The sequence below is a fragment of the Lepisosteus oculatus genome, unplaced genomic scaffold (assembly GCF_040954835.1).
Source record: "Lepisosteus oculatus isolate fLepOcu1 unplaced genomic scaffold, fLepOcu1.hap2 HAP2_SCAFFOLD_39, whole genome shotgun sequence".
Classification (NCBI taxonomy): Eukaryota; Metazoa; Chordata; class Actinopteri; order Semionotiformes; family Lepisosteidae; genus Lepisosteus; species Lepisosteus oculatus.
The window spans coordinates 988310-996632 of record NW_027167923.1 but is presented as its reverse complement, the minus strand read 5'-3'; the positions used below and the strand labels follow the sequence as shown (position 1 = coordinate 996632).

Genomic DNA, 8323 nt, shown 5'->3' with positions numbered 1-8323 from the left:
TGCTAACGCAGTGTGTGGGAGCTTACATGCTTTTCCTTTCCCGTCTTTTTCGGACGACTATTCCAAAGGGGTAACCTGAAGGAATAGGGGCCTGAAGACACGAGGCATTCTTAAACCAGCACTGGGCTGCACGGCCTTCTGTTGTGATCAGGTTATATTCGAGTCAAAAAGCCAGAGCATCCGCTTCCATCCTATGGAGCACGAGCTAAATCGGAAGAGGCAGGGGATACACCTACGCCTATCGTCGCACGTTCCCCGCGGCAGGCTGCTTCACCCATTTGCACCCGACTGGAGACGGCACTGAGCAAGCTTTTTGTCAGGAGTGGGATTCGAACCCACGCCTCCAGGGGAGACTGCGACCTGAACGCAGCGCCTTAGACCGCTCGGCCATCCTGACGCGGGCCCCCTGTCCCGGGGCGGTCTGATGAGCCACCGCGATCCCACTACGCTCCTCGAGTATCGCACTGTTATTAATACTACAGTGTGACTCCAGCATTAAAATGTTTGGAAAATGTGTCGGCTTTTATAATCCAGTGTAGAGCAGCATGTGATGATTTGTGCTACAACACCAAGCGCTCAAAGTGACGTCTGCGTTTGTCGTTGAAACTTTCAACTCTTTCATCACTTATGTAGGAAATAAAAAGAGCAGTTGTGCGCCACACGCAGAGAGGCCGTCAGCAGAGTGGCGCAGCGGAAGCGTGCTGGGCCCATAACCCAGAGGTCGATGGATCGAAACCATCCTCTGCTACATGTGTCCTATGCACGATTCATAAGCGTGCCATTAGGTTAGCAAAGTGCCTTCAAATAGTCTGCATCTCCCTTTCTTTAAATTCTGTCCTGAGTTTCTCTCTCGTGTGTGTTTGTGCAAGCTTGACACTTGCGGGACTCTTTAATCTTCACCAATACGGAGATGACCAAATGTGTCTTCGGTTGTTCTGAGGTCTTTGATAGTTTCTTTGAAAGCTTCAACTGAACCTCGAAATCGAAGCAGTTATGTTTATATTGATTTCTCGCGTTAATCATTACGAACCAGGAACAGCCAGCACACTCGGTCGCATTAGTAATTATGTCACGTCTCTACTTAGCAGAGCATTCAAAGGCCCACTGGAAGTAGTAAAGCACTAAAACACTGCAAAACTGAACTCGGGAAAATCATACTGGGAGCTCTGAGCGATGTCTGCATCCAAGCCATCCAATACGGACTCTGAAACCTTGGAATATCAACACTATGATGCGCTACCTTTTACCTGGAGCAAAACGATGGAATTAGAAGAATGCTTACCGCAGGATACAACTGTGCCGCTGTTATTTGGAGCACGGTTTTCACTTGCATGAAAACTACAGCAGAACGTAGAAGGATGATCACTGAGGAGTCCACGCGGGCATGCTGAGGAGATTGTAGGTCGTACATTTCAATGATTACTGACATTTGCGCTGCTGGAGGTACAGTAATCAACAAAGAACAGGGTGTACTACTCTCGAATCCGGTCAGCACATGATGAAAAGCCAGGAAGTATACCTTGTCAAATTGCCGTCAACAGGGACAAGTTAACCACCAGCTCCACCGGCGCCCGGCTAGCTCAGTCGGTAGAGCATGAGACTCTTAATCTCAGGGTCGTGGGTTCGAGCCCCACGTTGGGCGGTGCCCGTCTCCTTATTAACAAAGTTTCCCGCTCATCCTTGAACCTCTTACACCTCGATGGTACCGAGCACTGCGTTTTAATGCACAGGTGTGATCAAACCGAGATGAAAAGGGCGTATCTAGCTCCTTGCCCGAGAGATAAATCAAAGGTTCCGCAGATAATCCCTTGGCTCCGGTCACCCGGACGCAGATAGGAGCTGCAGCCATCATAACTTGTATGAAAACTAAGAAGAGCTCCTGTCTATTTACAGTTTCATTTACTCTAGCGTTTCCTTAAACATTGCGTGTACGAAGGCTAAGAAATTGGAGAGCTATTCTAATACAATAACTATTAGGAATCTTTTCGGCATAACAGTTTCACTGTGATTTTGCAGGTAACACGTACGTTGGGAAAACATTTTGAACGCGATCAATAACCGCACTGGAAAAATGTGGGAAAGAAAGGGCGAAAAGCGACTCTTCAACATGTGGAAATATCTTCCTGAGCGGAGCCCTCTTCTCGAAGCTCAACACTCTGCAAGAGTCACTTCTCCCAACTTGCGCCCGCAGGTTTCCGTAGTGTGCCTGCAAAGAGCCATCCGCTTGAGACAGGTGCACCTCCCGATTTCATTGAACTAAGCTAGATGCACAATTTCTAATGCAGCCTTCATCACAATAGACAGTTCATTTCTCGAAAGCTTGTCGTAAAAAAAGGAAACAAAGAACGAAAACGTATAGCTGACAATCTTCTGAAGATGCAGATTCAGCTTTGGGGAAATGGACATTTTATGTATGCAGATGCTTTTCAAGCGCTGGTTTTAGAACGTCGCTGTGCTTCCAGCATCCTTTTCAGCCTTCTAAACTGGCTACCGAGGTGCCGATCACATTGTAAAGCGGTTGAGAGGCCGGAGCTGCTCAAACCGCTCTTGCCGTTTCCCATCAATCAAAAGCACTATGTTGTTTCTTTGTATGGAAAGCTTTTCAAGTCTGGCATCGACACGCACCTTTCCTGAAACGTCCAAAAGGTGAATGCTTCGCAAAGAAATCCAGTCTACCTTCAGGGGGCATGATGTTGAAATCGGAATGAGCCCTGGGTGGGCTTGAAGCAGCAGCTGTTCAGTTAACAGCTGCACAGAAACGCACCCCGCTTGCTTTGTATCATTCGCAAGTTTGTGGTTAAAGAGTAAAAAAGGCTGGAATTCTTCTGCCAGCCGGCAGGATTTCTTCTGCACTCACCCAGAAAAGCCAAGAATTGTATTTCATCTTTCGCAAGCTGTATTTTCCAGGAGGAGAATGAATACTTGCATTAAACTGAATCAAGCCGACAGAGACGCACAGCCGTTGTTTTTCTCCATGGGAAGTTTTTCGTTAAGGAAAAACACCGTTGTCATTTTCTTGCCAGCCGGCGGTATTTCTTGTGCAGCGATGAGCCCGATTTGTATTTCGTATTTCGCAAGTTGTGTGAATTTCTTGAAGTTGAAAGTGAATTCGCTCCAGAAAAGAAATGTCCAGTCGCATGAAAGCCGTGGCTGTTTGTTAAACCGCAGGACAGGACAGCTTGCGTTCTGTTTCTCATGGCGTTCGCAAAGGCGATTCCTGCCTTTAAAACTGCTGTGTCTGCGACTGAAAGTGGCGTGTGTCGCAGCTTCTAAAGTCTTGTTGACGCTCCTCGATGTTGCTTTCTCTCTGCCTAAGGAAGTTCGATTGTCGCGTCGGAAGGAGGAGACCTAATCATTCCAGCTTTAAGCCACCCTTCAGTCTTGTGAAGGGTGTCCGAGTGCTAGCATGTCATTTGGCTTTTTTGGGGGGGAAACGGAGAGCGACATTGAAAAAGGTTACCGCCGCCGCCTCGCCCTCCGTGTTAAATGATCGCAAGCCGGCGGCGGCGGCGCTCCCTATAGTCGTGGCCGAGCGGTTAAGGCGCTGGGCTAGAAAGCCATTGGGGTCTCCCCGCGTCGGCTCGAATCCTGCCGACTACGGCGCCCTTCTCCTGTCGCTTCGGCCTGCCCAGAAAAAGGCGGAGTGCCGTTTCTCTCTTCCTGCTTCTTGTACAAACGCTAAATCGCTTGGACCTGCTGCCTTGGAAGTAATGTCTTCAACATCCACCAGTGACATTTCACAGCTGGAAGCACACTGCCACGCTTTTGGCATTGGCATGTCTTGCGCCCTACTTCCAGCCTTTGAAGACCTAAGTATTCAAACTGAAAGAACCGGCTGAATGAGTGTTTGCAGTGCACCAGGAGGAGCAGGGACCATAGCATTGGAGGGGTGAGGATGGCGCAGATGGAAACGTTTTCATGCGCTCCTCTGGGAGGAATGAAAAGAAAAGACGAAACCGGAAACAGTAGTAGCCGCAAGAGGAAGTGTCTTCAAGCGCCAAGCAAGCGCTCCTCGTTAGTATAGTGGTGCGTATCCCCGCCTGTCACGTGGGAGACCAGGGATGGATTGCTTGACGGCGAGCCAGGTTGCTTTTCTCCCATCAGATTCCAACCGCTAATGCTAACGCAGTGTGTGGGAGCTTACATGCTTTTCCTTTCCCGTCTTTTTCGGACGACTATTCCAAAGGGGTAACCTGAAGGAATAGGGGCCTGAAGACACGAGGCATTCTTAAACCAGCACTGGGCTGCACGGCCTTCTGTTGTGATCAGGTTATATTCGAGTGAAAAAGCCAGAGCATCCGCTTCCATCCTGTGGAGCACGAGCTAAATCGGAAGAGGCAGGGGATACACCTACGCCTATCGGCGCACGTTCCCTACGTCAGGCTGCTTCACCCATTTGCACCCGACTGGAGACGGCACTAAGCAAGCTTTTTGTCAGGAGTGAGATTCGAACCAACGCCTCCAGGGGAGACTGCGACCTGAACGCAGCGCCTTAGACCGCTCGGCCATCCTGACGCTGGCCCCTAATCCCGGGGCGGTCTGATGAGCCACCGCGATCCCACTACGCTCCTCGAGTATCGCACTGTTATTAATACTACATTGTGACTCCAGCATTAAAATGTTTGGAAAATGTGTCGGCTTTTATAATCCAGTGTAGAGCAGCATGTGATGATTTGTGCTACAACACCAAGCGCTCAAAGTGACGTCTGCGTTTGTCGTTGAAACTTTCAACTCTTTCATCACTTATGTAGGAAATAAAAAGAGCAGTTGTGCGCCACGCGCAGAGCGGCCGTCAGCAGAGTGGCGCAGCGGAAGCGTGCTGGGCCCATAACCCAGAGGTCGATGGATCAAAACCATCCTCTGCTACGTGTGTCCTATGCACGATTCATAATCATGCCATTGGGTTAGCAAAGTGCCTTCAAATAGTCTGCATCTCCCTTTCTTTAAGTTCTGTCCTGAGTTTCTCTCTCGTGTGTGTTTGTGCAAGCTTGACACTTGCAGGACTCTTTAATCTTCACCAATACGGAGATGACCAAATGTGTCTTCGGTTGTTCTGAGGTCTTTGATAGTTTCTTCGAATGCTTCAACTGAACCTCGAAATCGAAGCAGTTATGTTTATATTGATTTCTCGCGTTAATCATTACGAACCAGGAACAGCCAGCACACTCGGTCGCATTAGTAATTATGTCACGTCTCTACTTAGCAGAGCATTCAAAGGCCCACTGGAAGTAGTAAAGCACTAAAACACTGCAAAACTGAACTCGGGAAAATCATACTGGGAGCTCTGAGCGATGTCTGCATCCAAGCCATCCAATACGGACTCTGAAACCTTGGAATATCAACACTATGATGCGCTACCTTTTACCTGGAGCAAAACGATGGAATTAGAAGAATGCTTACCGCAGGATACAACTGTGCCGCTGTTATTTGGAGCACGGTTTTCACTTGCATGAAAACTACAGCAGAACGTAGAAGGATGATCACTGAGAAGTCCACAATGCTGAGGAGATTGTAGGTCGTACATTTCAATGATTACTGACATTTGCGCTGCTGGAGGTACAGTAATCAACAAAGAACAGGGTGTGCTACTCTCGAATCCGGTCAGCACATGATGAAAAGCCAGGAAGTATACCTTGTCAAATTGCCGTCAACAGGGACAAGTTAACCACCAGCTCCACCGGCGCCCGGCTAGCTCAGTCGGTAGAGCATGAGACTCTTAATCTCAGGGTCGTGGGTTCGAGCCCCACGTTGGGCGGTGCCCGTCTCCTTATTAACAAAGTTTCCCGCTCATCCTTGAACCTCTTACACCTCGATGGTACCGAGCACTGCGTTTTAATGCACAGGTGTGATCAAACTGAGATGAAAAGGGCGTATCTAGCTCCTTGCCCGAGAGATAAATCAAAGGTTCCGCAGATAATCCCTTGGCTCCGGTCACCCGGACGCAGATAGGAGCTGCAGCCATCATAACTTGTATGAAAACTAAGAAGAGCTCCTGTCTATTTACAGTTTCATTTACTCTAGCGTTTCCTTAAACATTGCGTGTACGAAGGCTAAGAAATTGGAGAGCTATTCTAATACAATAACTATTAGGAATCTTTTCGGCATAACAGTTTCACTGTGATTTTGCAGGTAACACGTACGTTGGGAAAACATTTTGAACGCGATCAATAACCGCACTGGAAAAATGTGGGAAAGAAAGGGCGAAAAGCGACTCTTCAACATGTGGAAATATCTTCCTGAGCGGAGCCCTCTTCTCAAAGCTCAACACTCTGCAAGAGTCACTTCTCCCAACTTGCGCCCGCAGGTTTCCGTAGTGTGCCTGCAAAGAGCCATCCGCTTGAGACAGGCGCACCTCCCGATTTCATTGAACTAAGCTAGATGCACAATTTCTAATGCAGCCTTCATCACAATAGACAGTTCATTTCTCGAAAGCTTGTCATGTAAAAAAGGAAACAAAGAACGAAAACGTATAGCTGACAATCTTCTGAAGCTGCAGATTCAGCTTTGGGGAAATGGACATTTTATGTATGCAGATGCTTTTCAAGCGCTGGTTTTAGAACGTCGCTGTGCTTCCAGCATCCTTTTCAGCCTTCTAAACTGGCTACCGAGGTGCCGATCACATTGTAAAGCGGTTGAGAGGCCGGAGCTGCTCAAACCGCTCTTGCCGTTTCCCATCAATCAAAAGCACTATGTTGTTTCTTTGTATGGAAAGCTTTTCAAGTCTGGCATCGACACGCACCTTTCCTGAAACGTCCAAAAGGTGAATGCTTCGCAAAGAAATCCAGTCTACCTTCAGGGGGCATGATGTTGAAATCGGAATGAGCCCTGGGTGGGCTTGAAGCAGCAGCTGTTCAGTTAACAGCTGCACAGAAACGCACCCCGCTTGCTTTGTATCATTCGCAAGTTTGTGGTTAAAGAGTAAAAAAGGCTGGAATTCTTCTGCCAGCCGGCAGGATTTCTTCTGCACTCACCCAGAAAAGCCAAGAATTGTATTTCATCTTTCGCAAGCTGTATTTTCCAGGAGGAGAATGAATACTTGCATTAAACTGAATCAAGCCGACAGAGACGCACAGCCGTTGTTTTTCTCCATGGGAAGTTTTTCGTTAAGGAAAAACACCGTTGTCATTTTCTTGCCAGCCGGCGGTATTTCTTGTGCAGCGATGAGCCAGATTTGTATTTCGTATTTCGCAAGTTGTGTGAATTTCTTGAAGTTGAAAGTGAATTCGCTCCAGAAAAGAAATGTCGCTTGAAAGCCGTGGCTGTTTGTTAAACCGCAGGACCTGAGCTTGCGTTCTGTTTCTCATGGCGTTCGCAAAGGCGATTCCTGCCTTTAAAACTGCTGTGTCTGCGACTGAAAGTGGCGTGTGTCGCAGCTTCTAAAGTCTTGTTGACGCTCCTCGATGTTGCTTTCTCTCTGCCTAAGGAAGTTCGATTGTCGCGTCGGAACGGGGAGACCTAATCCTTCCAGCTTTAAGTCACCCTTCAGTCTTCTGAAGGGTGTCCGAGTGCTAGCATGTCATTTGGCTTTTTTGGGGGGGAAACGGAGAGCGACATTGAAAAAGGTTACCGCCGCCGCCTCGCCCTCCGTGTTAAATGATCGCAAGCCGGCGGCGGCGGCGCTCCCTATAGTCGTGGCCGAGCGGTTAAGGCGCTGGGCTAGAAAGCCATTGGGGTCTCCCCGCGTCGGCTCGAATCCTGCCGACTACGGCGCCCTTCTCCTGTCGCTTCGGCCTGCCCAGAAAAAGGCGGAGTGCCGTTTCTCTCTTCCTGCTTCTTGTACAAACGCTAAATCGCTTGGACCTGCTGCCTTGGAAGTAATGTCTTCAACATCCACCAGTGACATTTCACAGCTGGAAGCACACTGCCACGCTTTTGGCATTGGCATGTCTTGCGCCCTACTTCCAGCCTTTGAAGACCTAAGTATTCAAACTGAAAGAACCGGCTGAATGAGTGTTTGCAGTGCACCAGGAGGAGCAGGGACCATAGCATTGGAGGGGTGAGGATGGCGCAGATGGAAACGTTTTCATGCGCTCCTCTGGGAGGAATGAAAAGAAAAGACGAAACCGGAAACAGTAGTAGCCGCAAGAGGAAGTGTCTTCAAGCGCCAAGCAAGCGCTCCTCGTTAGTATAGTGGTGCGTATCCCCGCCTGTCACGTGGGAGACCAGGGATGGATTGCTTGACGGCGAGCCAGGTTGCTTTTCTCCCATCAGATTCCAACCGCTAATGCTAACGCAGTGTGTGGGAGCTTACATGCTTTTCCTTTCCCGTCTTTTTCGGACGACTATTCCAAAGGGGTAACCTGAAGGAATAGGGGCCTGAAGA

The 8323-nt window shown here is 48.8% G+C and overlaps 1 non-coding gene across 1 annotated transcript; it reads right to left on the bottom strand.

Moving 5' to 3' along the window:
* Window positions 1–314: 314 nt before the first annotated feature.
* On the bottom strand, window positions 315–397 carry trnal-cag (transfer RNA leucine (anticodon CAG)). The gene has a single exon. It is a non-coding gene; the product is annotated as a tRNA-Leu (tRNA).
* Between the last annotated feature and the right edge of the window lie 7926 nt (window positions 398–8323).